The sequence below is a fragment of the Hypanus sabinus genome, chromosome 2 (assembly GCF_030144855.1).
Source record: "Hypanus sabinus isolate sHypSab1 chromosome 2, sHypSab1.hap1, whole genome shotgun sequence".
In the NCBI taxonomy this organism is placed as follows: Eukaryota; Metazoa; Chordata; class Chondrichthyes; order Myliobatiformes; family Dasyatidae; genus Hypanus; species Hypanus sabinus.
This window is the reverse complement of record NC_082707.1, coordinates 18,765,315-18,783,639: the sequence shown is the minus strand read 5'-3', so window position 1 is coordinate 18,783,639 and position 18,325 is coordinate 18,765,315. Positions and strand designations below refer to the sequence as shown.

General features: G+C 42.3%; 1 protein-coding gene across 11 annotated transcripts in view; it reads left to right on the top strand.

Annotated features, from left to right (window-relative positions):
- The window catches only part of mbnl1 (muscleblind-like splicing regulator 1), a 322,821-nt gene that overhangs the window by 100,912 nt on the left and 203,584 nt on the right, over positions 1 to 18,325 (top strand). The window contains exon 1 of one of the 11 annotated variants that reach the window (XM_059992585.1): positions 8,233 to 8,360. The exons of the other annotated variants lie outside the window; for them this stretch is intronic. The gene's annotated coding sequence lies outside the window, so the exon portion shown is untranslated. Of the gene's footprint in view, positions 1 to 8,232; positions 8,361 to 18,325 lie in introns of those variants that run through there. 11 annotated transcript variants of the gene reach the window in all.

Below are 18,325 nucleotides of genomic sequence, written 5' to 3'. Positions count from 1 at the left end.
AGGTGTGGTCTCACCAAGGCCTTGTACAACTGCAGTAGAACCTCCCTGCTCCTGTACTCAAATCCTTTTGCTATGAATACCAACATACCATTTGCCTTTTTCACCGCCTGATCTTGGCTCGAAACGTCAACTGTTTACTCTTTTCCCGAGATGCTGCCTGGCCTGCTGAGTCCCTCCAGCATTTTGTGTGTGTTACTTTGGATTTCCAGCATCTGCAGATTTTCTCATGTTTGTGTTAATAACCCTAACCTAAACTTTGGGATGAAACCGAAGCACCTGGAGGAAAGCAACTTGGTTAAGGGGTGAACATACAAACTCCTCATAGTTAACAACAAAAATTGTCTCCGAGTGTGATTACCGGTGCTGTAAAGCATTATGCTAACTGCTACACTGGTAGTCTATATGAGTGGTTTATGGTTATCACGGACTTGATGGGCTGAACAGCCTGTGTGCAGTCTGACTCTCGCATCCATTCACCTATTAGACCCGACCGTACTTAACTGGATTGGCTCAGAGTCAAATTTGTTGTCAGGTGCACAAGTACAGTGAGGTGCCTGTGGCCATCAAACTTTACAACTCCTCCCTCGGAGTCTCAGACACCCTGAGCCAATAGGCTGGTCCTGGACTTATTTCCACTCGCCATAATTTACTTATTATTATTTAATTATTTATGGTTTTATATTACTATATTTCTACACTATTCTTTGTTGGTGCGACTGTAATGAAACCCAATTTCCCTCGGGGTCAATCTGTATGTCTGACTGTCTGGGTCAGTAGAATAAAAAAAACTTGCAGCAGTACTAGAGGGATGTGGGTACAAAATCGAAATCAGGTTTATTATCATTGACTTATGTCTTAAAAACTGTTTTGTGGTAGCAGGACAATACAAACACGATTCATTTAGTGCGAGTGTTAAGACTCCCGTTCTTCCTCTCTGATGGTGGAGAGTGGACGTGGAGAGGATATTTCCAATAGTGGGAGAGTCTCGAACCAGAAGGCATGGCCTCAGAAGAGAAGGATGGCCTTTTAGGACAGAGATGAGGCGTGACCCTTATTTAAAAGAAAGGATATGTTGGCGTTTCTTGGTTGGCTGCCAGTGACTAGTGGGTGGTGTTCTCCAAAGGCCGGCGTTGTGTCTGCTACTTCTCACATTATATGCTAATGATCTGGATGACGGAATTGATGGCTTTGTGACTATGTTTGCGAAGGGTGCAAAAATAGCTGTAGGGGCAGGTAGCGTGGGAGTCTGCAGGAAGATTGGGACAGATTGGGAGAATGGGCAAAGAAGTGGCAGATGGAATATAGTGTCAGCGAGTGTATGGTCATTTTATATAATATGAAAGGCATAAATAGGGTGAGACAATCGAAAGCTTTTTTTGCCAGAGTGGAAACGTCAAATATTAGAGGGCCTTAAGATTAAAGTTTAAAGGAGAAGTTTATTTATATAGAGATACAGCACAGAATAGATAGTTCTGGCCTTTGTGCTATGCCACCAGCAACCCCCAGATTTTAGCCCTAGCCTAGTCAAGGGACAATTTTACAATGACCAACCTGTTAACTGATACATCTTTGGACTGTGGGAAGGAACTGGAGCACCCAGCAGAAACCCACATATTCCAAGGGCAGGACATACAAACTCCTTACAGAGGACACCAGGATTGGACTCCGAACTCCGACGCTCGAGCTTTAATAGTGCCACGCTAACCTCTACATTACCATGGTGCCTGTGTGCTGAGCTTTCTACACTGAGTGTAGTAAATGCCTAGAATGGGGCTGCTAGCAGTAGTAGTGAAAGCAGATACCATGGAGGTGTTTAAAAGGCCTTTAGAGAGGCACGTTAATATACAGGGAGTAGAGGGATAGGCTGACTGGATTAGTTTAATTTGGCAGTGTGTTCATTACAGACACTGTGGGCCTTAGAGCCTGTTCTTGGGCTACACAGTTCTGTGTTCTATATTCTACTTCTGAATTCTTCCCTGTGGGGAAAGATTCTGGAGACATCGATCCAGTTAAGCCACTTCCGAATCCAAAAATGTTTTATGTATGACTGCGCTCCTTCTCGAAAGCACATCTGAAGGATTTTCACTCAGCAATCTCCCAACCATTAGAGTTTCAGAGATTTGGCAGAGAAAATCTGGGCTTTATTTTGTCATCATGGATTGGTTAAGGATAAACAATGAGTTTGAAGTGTCAATTTGTTTGGGCCCAATCGTATGTTGTTACCTTTATGAAATAAAAATATCCAAGGGAAAGAAAGTAAAAGGAAATATTTAAAAATGCAGCTGCTGGAATCTGAAATTAAGCCAATTTTTTAAATTATTGTTACATGTACAATGAAAAATTTGCCTTACATACTGTTCAAAACTTCAAAGTTCAAATTAAATTTATGATCAAAGTAAAGTTACTATATACTGTCGAGATTCATTTTCTTGCAGCCATTTACAGGAAAATAAAGAAATACAGTAGAATGTATGGAAAACCATGCAGAATCAAAGAATGACAAACGATCAAGGTGCACAATAAGGTGTGAGGTCATAGCAATATTCCCCTTCATAGATGCTTCCTGACTTACTGAGGTCCTCCAGCATTTTCTGTGTGTTGATCAAGATTTCCAGCATCTGCAGAATCTCTTGTGGTTTTCCTAGTGATGTTGATTGAGGTCTAGAGTCCATCTTATTGTCCAAGGGAACCGTTCAATAGTCTCATACAGATTAATGCTGGGAAAATTCATCAAATCAGGCAGTATCTGTGGAAAGAGAACACGTCAATGCTTTGGGCTTGTGCCCAATGGAAGTCAGTATTAAGGAAGGGTCGCAGACCCCAAATATTCACTGTTTATCTTTCCACAGATACAGCCTGAACCGCAGGCCTTTCTCAGTATTTTCTGATTTTCTGTGACGAAGAAAAAATAACTGCTTTTCAATAAATGTACTTGAGCTGTAAGGAGAGGTTGGGAAATCTTGCGATGTTTTCTCAGGAGTTTCAGAGGCTGGGGGGAGACTGAAAAGGAGTTTACAAAATTAAGAGAGGCATAGATTGAGTCAACAGTCGGTTTCTTATCCCCAGGAATGAAGTATATAATTCCAGAGGCCATGCATTTATGATGGGAGAGAGGAAAGCTTAAAGGAGATATATGGTGCAGGATTTTTACACAGAGACTGGAGGGTGCCTGAAATACAGTCAGCTGTGCTGGTGGAGGCAGATATGAGAGAGGCTTTTAGAGCAGTTTAATCTGAATGTGCAGAGAGTGAAAGTCTATGTAACTATTCTTGAACCTGGAGAGGGACCTAAGGCTCCCGTACCTCCTCCCCGATGGGGTTATAAGGTATAGAGGGCTATGGTCTGGGTGCAAGTCGATGGGACTAGGCAGTGGAAATGGTTCAACACCAACTGGATGTCTATTTCTGCACTGTAGTTATATATGACTCTATAGAAATTGTGCATAATTTATGTTTAATGTATATATTTCTTGAATGCTGCCCATATGATGCAATGTGTCTGTGATACTGCTGCAAGAAATGTTTCATTGCACCTGTACAAACATGAGCTTGTGCAGATGACAATAATCTCCACTTCAGAATCAGAATTCGGTTTGATATCACTGATGCACGTTGTGAAATTTGGTTTATTTCATAGTAGAGACATAAAATAACTTTAAATCACAAAATAAATAATGTAAACAGGAAAGAAATAATGAGGTAGTGATCATGGTACATGGACTATTCATGGTGGAGGGGAAAAAAGCTTTCCCTAAATCGCTGAGTGTTGGTTCCTCTACCTCCTCCTTGACGGCAGCAACAAGAAGAGTGCATGTCCCAGACGGTCGGGGTCCTTAACAATGGATGCCACCTTCTTCAGACACTGCCACCCGAAGATGTTGCTAATTGTGGGGAGTGTTGTATGCGTGAAGTTGACTTTGTCTTTGAGAAGGGATTAATTTAATTAGTTTGGCATTACACTGCAGGCTGAATATGAGCTGTCCTGATGAAGGATCTTGCACCAAACCATTGACTGTTTATTCCTCTTTAGAGATGCTGCCTGACCTGCTGAGTTCCTCCTGCATTTTGTGTGTGTTACTATAGCTGAATGGACTTCTCCTCTCCTCTACGTTCTAAACACTGACACTGTCCAGAGTGAGTGTGGGGTTTTGACAAATGCCTCTAAAGCAGGGACGGCAAGTGGTTGCCTTAAGTTTGTGGCAGACTTCTCCCTCTCTCTGTGCTGTTGCCCAAGCTAATTACAAGGCAGGATCAACAGTTAATCAGCATGCCTTTTTGTTCCCCTCAGCTGAGGGGCTTTATGTTACAGACAGGCTATTTTCATTTGCTCAATTATAAGACTGGCCAAAAGCAGCAAAAAACACACACACACTAGAGGGCTTACATCAGTATTCAGCTTCGCTCCAAGTTTCCCCACACCCTAAACATTGCACTGGCTGCTTACATTTGGAACTGGGTCAGACTCAGGACTCAGACGTCATAAGACATTGGTTGGACTGCACTTGGTGTACTGAAAGCAGTTTTGGGCCCCGTATCTAAAAAAGAATGTACTGGCATTGAAGAGAGTCCAGAGGATGTTCATGAGAATGATCCCAGGAATGACAGGATTAATGTATAGGAGTATTTAATGGCTCTGGGCATGTACTCACTGGTGTTTAGAAGAATGAGGGGAGATCTCATTGAAATTTATTGAATATTAAAAGGCCTAGATTGAGTGAATGCGGAGAGGATACTTCCTATTGTGGAAGACTCCAGGGCCAGGGGCACCGCCTCAAAATACAAAGAATGGACATGAGCAGGAATTTCTTTATCCAGACGATGGTGAATCTATGGAGATTGCCGCAGATGGCTGTGAAGGCCAAGTCATTGGGTATATTTAAAGTGGATTTTGATAGGTTCTGAATTAGTAAGGGTGTCAAAGATTACAGGCAGAAGGCAGAAGAATGGGGGTTGACAGGGATAATAAATCAGCCTTAGCCTAGGTTTGAGCTTTCCGTAAACCCTCCCTCTCTGCAATCCCTACATCATGGAGAATACAGAGGGGAAAGCTGGTAGCTCCTTGGGTTATCTCTGCTGTCCAGGATGACCCTGGTTGGACCTCTGTCTCAGCTCTGCTTCCTTGCCCAATATCTACTTCCTTTTGTAAATATCAAGAGACAAAGAAGGCCTTGAGGTCATTGTTTAAAAGTAAGAAGCCATCTGTTTAAGACCACAATACCTTAAGATACAGGACCAGAATTAGGCCATTCAGCCCATTGAATCTGCTCTGACATTCCATCACAGCTGATTTATTATCCTTCTCAACACCTTTCTCCTGCTTTCTCCCATAACCTTTGATGCCCTTACTAATCAAGAACCTCGGCTTTAAACATACCCAGTGACTTGGCCTTCACATCCATTTATGGCAATGAATTCCACAGATTCACAACCCTCTAGCTGCAAAAAATCCTCCTCATCTCTGCTGTAAAGGGACAGCCTTTTATTCTGAAGTTGTGCCCTCTTGACCTAGACTCCCCACTATAGGAAACATCCTCTACACATCCACTCTATCTCGGCCTTTCAATATTTGATTGGTTTCAATGAGATCCCCCTTCATTCTTTTAAACTCCTGCCGGTACAGGCCCAGAGCCCTCACATATTCAGAAACAGAGGCTACAGTTTAAGAATAAGGGTAGGCCATTTTGAATGGAGTTGTGGAAGAACTTTTTCAACCAGAGATTTGTGGATCTGTGGAATGCTCTGCCTCAGAAGGCAGTGGAGGCCAATTCTCTGGATGCTTTCAAGAAAGAGTTAGATAAAACTCTTAAAGATAGCAGAGTCAAGGGATATGGGGAGAACGCAGGAACAGGGTACAGATTGTGGATGATCAGCCATGATCACAGTGAATGGTGGTGCTGGCTCAAAGGGCCAAATGGCCTACTCCTGCAACTATTGTCTATTGTCTATATTAAACCTGCTAGTTAAGTCAAAGATTAGGCAAATTCTGTGACCCAGTAAGATATCAGTCTTTAGTTTGCTCTTTCCTAAGTGCTTTTGCATATTTTTAGGCAGGGGGAAGATGATTTTTGAATAGTAAGCACGATGAAAGGCTGAGATCAAAAAGAAAACCACAGAAGCTGTCAGTCAAGAGTTTTAAATAAAACAGAAATGCTGGAGAAGTTCTTCACACGGTGGGTGGTGTGACAAGGGAACAAAATGCCAGTGGAAGTGGCTGAAGGCAGGTACTATACCAACATTTGAAAGATATTTCGGAAAATACATGGATAGGAAAGATTTAGAGTAGGGGTTCCCAACCTTTTTTATGCCATGGACCCGTACCATTAACCGAGGGGGCTGTGGACCCAAGGTTAGCAACCCCTGGTTTAGAGGGGTATGGACCAAACATAGGGGGCTCACTTGGTGAGCACCATGATGTGCTTCTCCACGGTTTTACTCTGTGACTCATTACCATTAAATACTCAGCAGGACAGATGGCATCTGTCGGAAGAGAAAGAGGTTGAAAACCCTTCATCAGGACTAGAGTGAAGAGCTACAGATATAGGTGGGAATATACACTTAGTGGCCACTTTATTAGGTACAGCTGCTCATCACTGCAAATATCTAATTAATCAACCACGTAGCACCAACTCGATGCATAAAGGCATGTAGACATGGTCAAGAGGTTCAGTTATTGTTCAGCCCAAACATCAGAATGGGGAAAAAATCTGAATTAAGTGACTTTGACCATGGGATGATTGTTGGTGCCAGATGGGGTGGTTTGAGTATCTCAGAAACTGCTGATCTCCTGGGATTTTCACACACACCAGTCTCTAGAGTTTACAGAGAAAGGTGTGAAAAACAAAAACCCTGTTAATGAGAGAGATCAGAGGAGAATGGCCAGGCTGGTTCAAGCTGACAGGAAGGTGGCATTTACTCAAAATAACCACATGTTACAATAGTGGTGTGCAGAAGAGCATCTCTGAATGCACATACAATGAACCTTGAAGCTTGTGAGCTCTAGCAACAGAAGACCATGAACATATACTCAGTAGCCACTTTATTAGGTACCAGGGGTGTAGCATTGGTCTTGTTATCAGAGCAACCGGGTTCCGATTGAACAGGCTTTTGGAGCCACTCCTCAGTTTTGAATTTGTATGGATGTTTGTATGTAACCTGTTAACCCCAGTCCAAAATGTTCTCAGTGACTGCCCTCAGAGAGATTGGAATTGGAATTGGTTATTATTGTCACAATCAGGCCACATTGTCACACCGAGGCCACGGTGGCATCCAGTGTTGAGGTTTTGGAGAAGGTGCAGCAGGGGTTTACCAGAATGCTGCCTGTAGGGTGCAGGTGCTATAAGGAGAGGTTGGACAAACTTGGGCTGTTTTCTCTGGAGCGGCGGAGGCTGAGGGGAATTCTGATGGAAGTTTGTACGATTATGAGAAGTATACACAGACAGCCTGTACCGTTTTTCCCATAATTGAAATGTTGTACACTAGTAGCATGTAGTTAAAAGTGAGCAGGACCAGACTGTTTTTCCTCAGAGAGTGGTGGGTGCATGGAATGTGCCAGCAAGGGTACTGATGGAGGAAAATTTGATAGAGGCAAGCCCTCCCCAGCATTGAGTGCATTCACAAGGAGAGCTGCCACAAGAAAACAGCACCCATCATAAAGACCGTTAAACATAGGAGCAGTATTCAGCCATTTGACCCATCGAGTCTGTTCTGCCATTCCATAATGGCTCCTTTATTTTCCCTTTTAATGCCATTCTCCCGCCTTCTCCCTGTAACCTTTGACACCCTTACTAATCAAGAACCTATCAACCTTTACCTTAAATGTAACCAATGACTTGTCCTCCACAGCCATTCCACAGATTCACCACCCTTTGACAAAAGAATGGGAAATTGAAGCATCTTTTTTAATAAACTATTTGCACAATTTATCTTCCTTTACATATTGGTTGTCTATTTATAGTTTTGTCATGAATTCTATCATATTTCTCTTTTTCTGTTAATCCCTACAATAAAGTGAATCTCAAGATAGTACATGGTGTTATATACATAGTTTGATAATAAATTTATTTTGAACTTTGATAGAGGCATTTAAGAGGCCCTTAAATAGCCACATGCATATGAACATCACACTCAAAATGTTGGAGGAACTCAGTGGAGCAGGCGGTATCTATGGAAAGGAATAAAGAGGCGACATTTCGGGCTGAGACCCTTCATCAGGACGCTTTATTCCCCTTTCTAGATGCTGTCTAACCTGCTGAGTCCCTCTCGCATTTTGCGTGCGTTGCTGTGGGTTTCCAGCATCTGCAGAATCTCTTATGAATAGAATATGCAGAGAATGCATGGCAACGAGCCATGTGCAGGCTGAAGGTAGGAGTCATTTGCTTATTAATTCAACGCAACACCGTCGGCTGAACTCCTCTATGTTCTAATTAAGAACTGGTAAATTTTGGCACTGCAACCACTTGTACCCATCCCCTGAATAAATCGGTAAATCCAGGCCTGGATTGCATGGAATGGAGCACCATACTTGAGGGGCTGAGAGTCCTGCTCCGGACTCCAAGCTCCAGGAACAGTGCCCTGGCTGGGCTGACGAGGCTTACCTCATGGTTCGTAATCAGCGTTTATTTTTTGTCCACAGTGACCTGACAGTCAGCCAGAAGCACAACAAATGTGCTCCTGATAGTTTAAAAATAAGCAACAGGCCGTTAACCACGGACCTGTTTGCAAGGCAGTATTTGTGGAACATTCTGCGACTTATCTCTGCTGCCGGTGGCTGGGGGAAGGGACGGGGAGGGGAGATAGGGATGGGCAGGGAATAAAAACAATTGGATAATTTGAGTGTATTTTAAATATGCCTCTGATAAACTACTGAACAAATTGTCAGGATTGGGGTCATGAAATGAGAAACAAGATACGTCCTGACGAGTGTTCGTGGCAAGGTAGTTAATATCATTTGAACCGGCCGCACGAGGACCGGCAATATTTCTTAGTAATATCACGTCTGGCTCCAATTTAAGGGTAATGAGTATTAGTTTTCTATTAAAATATCAAAGGCAATTTTCTTCTCTTGCTTGTTTGCTTGAACACTCATTCCTCTCTCTCTGTGTGTGTGTCTCTCTTTCTCTCCGTTTGTCTTTTCCCACTATTTTTCTCTCGATTTCTTTGCTTTTTCTAATTATCTCTCACACGCGCTTTCTCGCCCCCATTCTTGCTTTCTCTCACTTACCTTTGCGTCATTTTATTTTTCTATCGCAATCTCGCTTTACTGTCTTTTCTTTTTGCCTTTTCCCTGTATTTTCTTCCTTTATCTCTCGTGCTGTCTCTATTTCTCCCTCTCTCTTGTTTATTTCTCACGTTATTTTTTTCTCTCTCTATCACTCCATTTCTTTTTCTCTCTCACAGACGCACTCGTGCACACTCGGGGTGGGAGGGGACCCAACAGGCGTGGGAAATGTATTGTGAATATCGGAGACCTGCTTACACAAATGAACATATCTGTTTGAGAGCTGCCCCAGGTTATAGTGGAAGGGAGCAGATTGGAACCTCGGTAGCTGTAAATGGGGGAATCCAATACAAAAGCTGGGAAGTCAGGTTAAATCAGTACAAAATAAAACTGGCTAGGGTGCAAAGTAAATTTATTATCAAAGTTCGTATGTCACCATTTAAAATCCTGAGATTCATTTTCTTGTGGGCAGACACAGTAAATCCAAGAAGCACAGCAGAATCAGTGAAAGAACAGACAGAGTGGACAAAAAACCCAGGTGCAAAAGGCAACACATTGTGCAAATACAAAAGGGAAAAATAATTATAACTAAGTAAACAATAAATATTGAGGAAAAAGAGATGGAGAGTCCTTGAAAGAGTCTGTAGGTTCAGTGATGGGGTGCGTGAAATTATCCCGACTTCAGGGGTAATAACCGTTCCTGAACCTGGATGATGTGGGCCCTGAGGCTCCTGTACCTTCTTGCTGATGGCAACAGCAGGAAGAGAGCATGATCTAGCTGGTGGGGACCTATGTGATGGGTGCTGCTTTCCTGTGACAGCTCTCCGTATAGATGTTATCAGTGGTGGGGAGAGCTTTAACTGTGATGGGCCGGGCCATATCCACTCGAGACTGTTGTGTGAAAATCCCAGGAGATCAGCAGTTTCTGAGATACTCAAACTACCCCATCTGGCACCAACAATCATTCCACAGTCAAAATCACATATCTTTCCCATTCTGAAGTTTAGTTTGAACAACAATTAAACCTCTTGACCATGTCTGTATGCTTTTGTACATTGAGTTGTTGCCACAAGATTGACTGATTAGATATTTGCATTTCCGAGCAGGGGTACAGACATACCTAGTAAAGTGGCTATTGTATGTTCTAATCATTGAAGTCAAGTTTATTACCAAATGCAGTTTGAGAGGCAGTAGAGTCAGATGTAGCAGAATTTCAGATAGAGCAGACTTGATGGGTTGAATGGCCTAATTCTGCTTCTATTTCAGTATGGATGCTCAGGTGGAATGAAAAGCCTACAGCAGCATCACAGCCTCAAAGGTTCAGATTAGCAGCGTTCACAAGAAAATCATAAACATAACTTTCATAAGAAAGAACAGAGTTAGAAAACAGCAAAGTCCATGTTAGTGCAAAGTGATCACAGTGCTGCTGAACTTCTTGTTGGGTACAACCCAATACTGTGTCAGAACATAGATCAGTACAGCACAGTATAAGTCCTTCAGTCCACAGTGTGCTGACGACATTTTAGCCTACTCCAAGATCAATCTAACCCTTTCCTCCTACGCAGTTCATAACCCCCCATTCTCCTTGTGTGCATGTCCCTATCTAAGCATCCCTTAAATGTCTCTGGTGTATCTGCCTCCATCACCACCCCCGGCAGGGCTTTCCTGGCACTATAAAGATTAGACTTTTAGGTTATCTTAATTTCTCACATGTACATTGAAACATTGATTGAAATGTGTCGTTTTGCATCACAGTCTGAGGATAATGTGGCACGCCTGTAACTTCCTAACCCATACATCTTTGGGATGTGGGAGGAAACCCATGGAAACAATGTATAAACGTCTTACGGACAGTGGCAGGAATTGAACCCCAGTCGCTGGCATTGTAAAACATTGTACTACCTGCTATGCTACTATGCTGACCAGTCTCTGTGTGAAAGAAAAACTACCTCTGACATCTCCCCACAACTTTCCTCCAGATTTAGCAGTTGTTTTCGAAGCATTCTTCAACATTTAAGAATAACAATGTTTCTAAAAGGGTAGAACAGAGTGGGAAAAACCCTCTAAGTGAATCAAACTGCTGGAGAGACTCAAGGGAGTCAGTCAGCATCTGTGGAGGCAAAGTGACGGTTGATGTTACGGGTCAAGATCCTACATCAGGTCTGAGAGTGTAGAGGACAGGTGGCCACTGTATAAAAGGGAGAGGGAGCAGTGAGACAGATATTGGTAGGTGATAGGAGGAAGCAAGTAAGGTGGGGCTAATGGACACATGCAAGGGGGGTGGGGGCTTTGAGACAGAGGGTGATAAATGACAGGTGGAACCAGGTGAGGTGGGTTGATGGACACATGGAACCAGGTTAAGGTGAGGTGGCAGTGTTTTGAGGCAGAGGATAGCGGGTAAGAGATGTAAACAGATGAGAATAAATGGCAGATGGAGAAAGGTGAGAAAAGGGAATGAAGTTCAAACTCAGAGGCTGGAAAGTGACAATACTTTGGCAACAATTCTTCAGGCCTCAAGGGTCCCTTGAAAACCATTAAAAATCATGAGTAAATCTTTTCCTTGATCCTTTCTATTGTAACTAGAAATCTCCCTCAGGATAACAGTAGTGGGAAATACATTAAATGGTACTGCTTTCTTTTCAGTTCTCAATCTCAGAGGATGTTAGCAAATAGGTGAGGTCACTAGAAGGACGCTTTCCTTTCACTTCTTGGCACAGGCTCAGACCCAGTCCATGGGCCTTCACTTGCCAGTGTTAAAGGAAAATCAATTCAGGTTTGGTGTACAACACATAACTGCTTCCAGCCAGTACTAATTGACAAGCTTGAAGAAAGAGTGGTGGAGAACCTGGAATTAACAGAGTTATCAGTGTAAACTAAACCACACAGAAGACAAGCTGGGAGTAATATTCAAAATGTAACAGGATAAGTTAACGTAAGAAAGAATACAGATACTCTAAGTCTGAAGCAACGCACACTCAAAATGCTGAAGGAACTCTGCGGGTGTGCCAGTATCTGTGGAGGGAAACGAATGGTTGATGTTTCAGACTGAGACATCGAACGTGACAGGATGAACATCGATTTAGATCATAAGACATAGTAGGGGCAGAATTTGGCCATTCATCCTATTGAGTCTGCTCTGCCATTCCATCGTAGCTGATTTATTATCCCCTCAACCCCATTCTCCTGTGCTCTCCCCATAACCTTTGATACCCTGACTAATCAATAACCTATTCATCTCTGCCAATGACTTTGCCTCCAAAGCCTGAGAACTCAACATTTTCACCATCCTCTGCCCTATTGATAAATAAATTCCTCCTCATCTCTGCTGTATAAGGATGCTTTTCCTTTCTGAGGCTGTGCCTCTGGTCCTACGCCCACCCACATCCTTTCCACGTCCAATCTCTCTAGGTATTTCAATATTCAATACCTCTCAATGAGATTTCCCCTCATGCTTCTAGACTCCAGTGAGCCCAGGCTCAGAATGATGCTCCTCATACATTAACCCTTTCGTTCCTGGGATTACTTTCATGAACCTCCTCTGGACATGTTCAAATGCTAACACATCCTTTCTTAGATAAAAGGCCTGAAACTCCTCATAATACTCCAAGTGCAGTCTGACCAATGCATTATAAAGTCTCAGCATTACATTGTTGCTCTATATTCTAGTCCTCTCCAAATCAATGCTAAGATTACATTTTGCTTCCTGATTTTTCTGACATCTGGTAACCACCCTCCTCTGGGTTTCTTTTATCCCCGTGGACCTGTTATCCTTTCTTTGTCTCCTCCCTCACCCTCATGACTGACTTCTCACCTTCAGGTTCCTCCCTTTGGTTCCCCACCTCCTCTTTATTCCATGATCTACTCTCCTCTGTTCTTCAACCTTTGCCTCTCAGAACTCTCACCTCTCAGTTTCTCACAATAATCCTTTCTCTCCTCTCCCCCACTAACCCTCTCACCTGTCAAAGTTCAAAGTTCAGAGTAAATTTATTATTAAAGTACCTGCATATATATATCAACAGGTACATCCCTGAGGTTTATTTTCTTGGGGCAATCCAGTAGGTACAAGAAGTACAAAAGAATCAATGAAAGACCTCAGCCAAAAGGACGGACAGACAACCAATGTGTAAAATACAAGAAACTGCAAATACAAAAGAGAAATAATAACTACATAAGCAATAAATATTGAGAACATGAAAAGCCCTTGACAGTGTACATGAACAGTTCGGTGATGGGGTGAATGAAGTTATCCCCACCTGTTCAAGAGCCTGATGGTTGAGGGGTAATAACTGTTCTGAACACGGTGGTGTGGGTCCTGAGGCTTCTGTGCCTGACGGCAGAAAAGAACATAGCCAAGGTGGTGGGGATCCTTGATGATGGATACTGCTTTCCTGTGATCATGCTTCATGTAGATGTTCTTAATGGTGGGGATAGTTTTGCCCATAAGGGAATGGGCCTTGTCCACTACTTTTTGTGGTGGATTTTCTGTTGAAGGGCATTGTTGTTTCCAAACCAGGCTATGATGCAATATACTCTCCGCCACACATCTATAAAAGTCTGTTAAAGTTTTAGATGACATGCTGAATCTTCTCAAACTTTTGAGAAAGTAGAGGCCTGCCATGCTTTCTTCATCATGGCACATACGTGCTGGGCCCAGGGCAGATCCTCTGAAATGATAGCACTGAAGAATTTAAAGTTGCTGAACCTCTCTTTCTTTCTTTATTTTCCATTCTTTTTATTAATATCAAGATAGGAGATACAATATTGCTACACAATTATTGGGATTACATTGTTAATGGATAACATATATAATTATATATACAGTTAATACAAAGGTAATAAACCTCCCAAAAGTGTTCAAGTACAAATGTAGAATACATAAAAAAGGATTAACATATCCAATAAGAAATAAAAAGAATATACCCCCCCCCAAAAAAACTAATCTAAACAATACTAACCAAAAAGCTAAGAAAAGAACATGGGCTGTTTATAACATCAAAAAAAAGGGCCATCTGTGTCATCAACTCCGAACCTCCCTGCATATATTACCACAAGAGAATAGGTTTGGAAAGAGATCAAGTCACATCATATGAAAGTGTTGAATAAAAGGCCTCGCAAGTCTTTTCAAATTTAATGGATGGATCATATATAACACTTCTGATTTTTTTCTAAGTTTAAACATAACAGTTTGAGAGAACCAATGAAATGTGGTGGGAGGATTAATCTCTTTCCAATTCAGTAAAATAGATCTTTTAGCCATTAATGTAAGAAATGCAATCATCCGACACACTGAAGAGGTTAAGTGGTGTGGTTCGATCATTAGTAAACCAAAAATTGCAGTAACAGGATGCAGTTGATAATCAATATTCAAAACATTTTAAATAATGTCAACGATATCTTCCCAGTATTTTTTCAAAGAGGAACATGACCAAAACATATGGGTTAAAGAGGCTGTCTCAGAGTGACATCTGTCACATACTGGTCTTGTATGTGAATAATAACTCACTAATTTATCCTTACTTTGAACTGTATCAATGAATGTTTAGCATATATAGAGGATAAGTTAACTAATTGAAGATTGTTTTCCCATTTTTCGATAGGTAAAGTAAGCTTAAGTTCCCTTTCCCAATCATTTTTAATTTTATTAGATGCATCTGAATGAATTTTAATAATTATATTGTAGATTGTTGCTATTGCACCTTTCTGAAAAGGATTTAAATCTAAAATTTTTTCCAAACTATCCATAGAGTATAGATTTGTGAAAGTAGGAAGGATGGTATTTAAAAAGTTTCTAACCTGTAAATATCTGAAGAAATGGGATCTAGGTAAATTATATTTGTTAGATAATGTTCAAATGACATGAAATGCTGAGCCTCTCCACCACTGATCCCCGATGAGGACTGGTGCATGGACCTTTGGTTTTCTCCACTTGAGGTCAGTAATCAGCTCCTTGTTTTGCTGACATTGAGCGTGAGGTTGCTGTGGCGCCAGTCAGACAGAATTTCAGCCTCCTTCCTGTATGCTGATTCGTCACTGCCTTTGACTCAGCCTACAACAGTTTCATCAGCATTGGCATTGGGACTGTATTTATCCTCATTAGTCATAAGGACAAAACAGGTAGAGTAGGACGCTAAGCACACAGCCTTATGATGCACGTGTGCTGATGGGGAATATGGGGGAGATGTTGTTATCAATCCAAACTGACTGGGGTCTGCAAGTGAGGAAATCAAGAATCCAATTGAACGAGAAAGTATTGAGGCCTATGCCTTGAACCCTATTGATTAGTTTTGAGGGAATGATGATATTGACTGCTGAGCTGCAGTCAATGAAGAGCATCTCGATGTATGAATCTTCGCTGCCCAGATGTTCCAGGATTAAGTAACTGCCAGCTGCCTGCATGTGCTCGTCCCTCTCCTCTTACCCTTCTAATCTGGGTTCTGCCCCTTTCCTGATGGTTCTTTGCCCAAAATGAAATCTTTTCCTTTCCCTCCAAGGTGGTAACTGACACATTGGGTTTTTCCAACATTCTGTGAGGATAAGTTGATACCCCTGTTTGTAAATGGTAAGGGAATTCTTGGTGGCATAAGATATATACGTGAGAAATATGCTGAGTCTTCATACAGTCCTGGTAGATCTGCTCAGGGTCACAGTGCCCGAAGTGTACGGAACAGTGGCAAGCAAAGGGTACAAAGGTGGTTTGCAAAGGGTTATCAGGACAGAACTCAGTTGTGTGGGGATGTCAGAGAGCCTGGGTTTAGAACAGAGGTGGTTAAGGGGAAATATCATAGATAAGAGAGACACAACAAGCTGGAACAACACTAAAACACTGGAGGAACAAGCAGTGTCCAGGGGGGAAGTGGATGGCTAACTCTCCATTTCCTTCCATAGATGCAACTTGACCTGTTGAATTCCTCCAAGGTTTCACAGAGGTGACCCAAATCAAATATTAAGTATCCTCAGGGAGATTGCATAATTAAAAGAGATTCTGTGGATGCTGGAAATCCACAAAACTGCACTCAGATTGTTGGAGCAAGTCAGACAGGACCCTCAGACAGGAATAAACTGTTGCCGCTTTGGGCCAAGACCCTTCATCATGGCTGGCACCAATAATCATTCATGGCCTAGCTCACTTAGATCACATTTCTTGCCTATCCTGATGTTTGCTTTGAACAACAACAGAACCTCATGAACATGTCTGCATGCTTTCATGCTCTGAGTTGCTGCCAAGTGATTACAAATGGGCCCATCAGTGCTTGGACATGTGAGATCTAAGACACTTTGGTCTTTCATCTTTTAGTAAATCCCTTTGAGTTACAATTCTCTGTCAGCTGAGCTAACTCATTGATTTACAATGTTCCTGTCATCTATCATCCAGGATTTTAAGATGCACCAGTTATGATCTTATTATATGTTGGAGGAGACTCAAGGATGTGAATGCTTCTTTTTCCATGTCTTTATGATAGTGCTCACTTCCAGTATTGATCTCAACCATTTTAGCAATTACCTTCCTATCCGCCCTATCGAGCACGATTGAGATATTAAATACTTGGCCCTTATGTTTATTATTTCTCGCTCACTTTCCATCTTACTTTTAAGGATTTGTTGCTACTGATACAGGCTGTTCTCTGAATAATGGAAAAGATTCTATTTTTAAAGATCCTCATGTCAATTTTATCCATACACTGGACTGGTTCAAGCAGACAGGAAGGCATCAGTAACTTGTTCAGTTTACTTCAACTTAGTACCGTGTCTTTTGGTGACTGCAGCCTGCAGAGCCAGGCCATCCTGAACAAAATCACACAAAATAGCAATTAAAAAAAAAATAACCAGAAATGAGAACACATCATAACATGATGTTTATGATTACTGTTTTGAGCTATTTCACACTGGCCCTTTTCCAGCCTGCTGCTAAAGCTGTTATGTAGTACTAGTAACTACGACTCCAACACTTAACCCTCAACTAACATCATTACAATGGACTGTTTTGCCATCTTCATCCTAAAATCGAGGGTGATCTGTCATCTTGTCACATTTCACTACAGTGCAATGATAGTTCAAAGATCAAAGTGTAAATTGACGGTGGCCAACAGTCTAATTCCGATTCATACTCCCACTCCGACATGTACTTCAGTGAGGCCACCCTTGAGCAACACTGGGTAGCCTCCAACCTGAAGGCATGAATATCAGTTTCCCCTTCCGGTAAACTATCCCCCTCCACTCTTCTTCTATTCACCACTCTGGCCCCTTACCTCTTCTCACCTGTCTATCACCTTTCTTGGGTCCCCTCCTCCTTCCCTTTCTCCTATGATCCACTCTTCTCTCCTATCAGATTCTTTCTTCTCACCCCTTTACTTTTCCCACTCACCTGGCTTCACCTTTCACCTTCTAGCGAGCCCCCTACCTGCACTGCCTCATATTTTATTCTGGAGACTCCTTTCCTTTCCAGTCTTGAAGAAGGGTCCCAACCTGAAACTCTCTATTCATTTTCTGCCTGACCTGCTGAGTTCTTCCAGGATTTTGAGTGTGTTGCTTCAAAGTAAATTTATTATCAAAGTACATACATGTCACCGTATACAACCCTGAGATTCATTTTCTTGAGGGCATACTAAATGAATCCACGATAGAATAATAACCATAATAGAATCAATGAAAGACCGCACTACAACCAATGTGGTCTCAATGCAAAGTGTGGATTTTCCTTTGCCTCCGCGGGTTCTGTCTGACCTGCTGATTTCCTCCAGCATTGTGTACATTATCAGACAGCCGCATAGACACAATATTCTTCAGATGTTGGAAGTCTTGAGCTGGAGGATCTCAGCAGGCCAGGCAGCGTTAGCGGAGGAGAATAAATAGTCGACATTTTGAGCCAAGACCCTGCATCAAGACTGGGCAGGAAGGATCAGAAGCCAGATTGGCTTTCATCAGTCCCGTTTCCCCACTTATTTCCCATTAATTACCACCCTCACCAATTCTCCTACCGCCCACCCGCTCTTGGGGTAATTTACCAAGCCGCGTGTCTTTGAGAAAGTGTTGCCGGTGGGGAAAATGCTCAGTCTCAAGAAGCACGTGCAGACTCCACACCAAGTGGTCAGGACTGAACCCAATTCCCAAG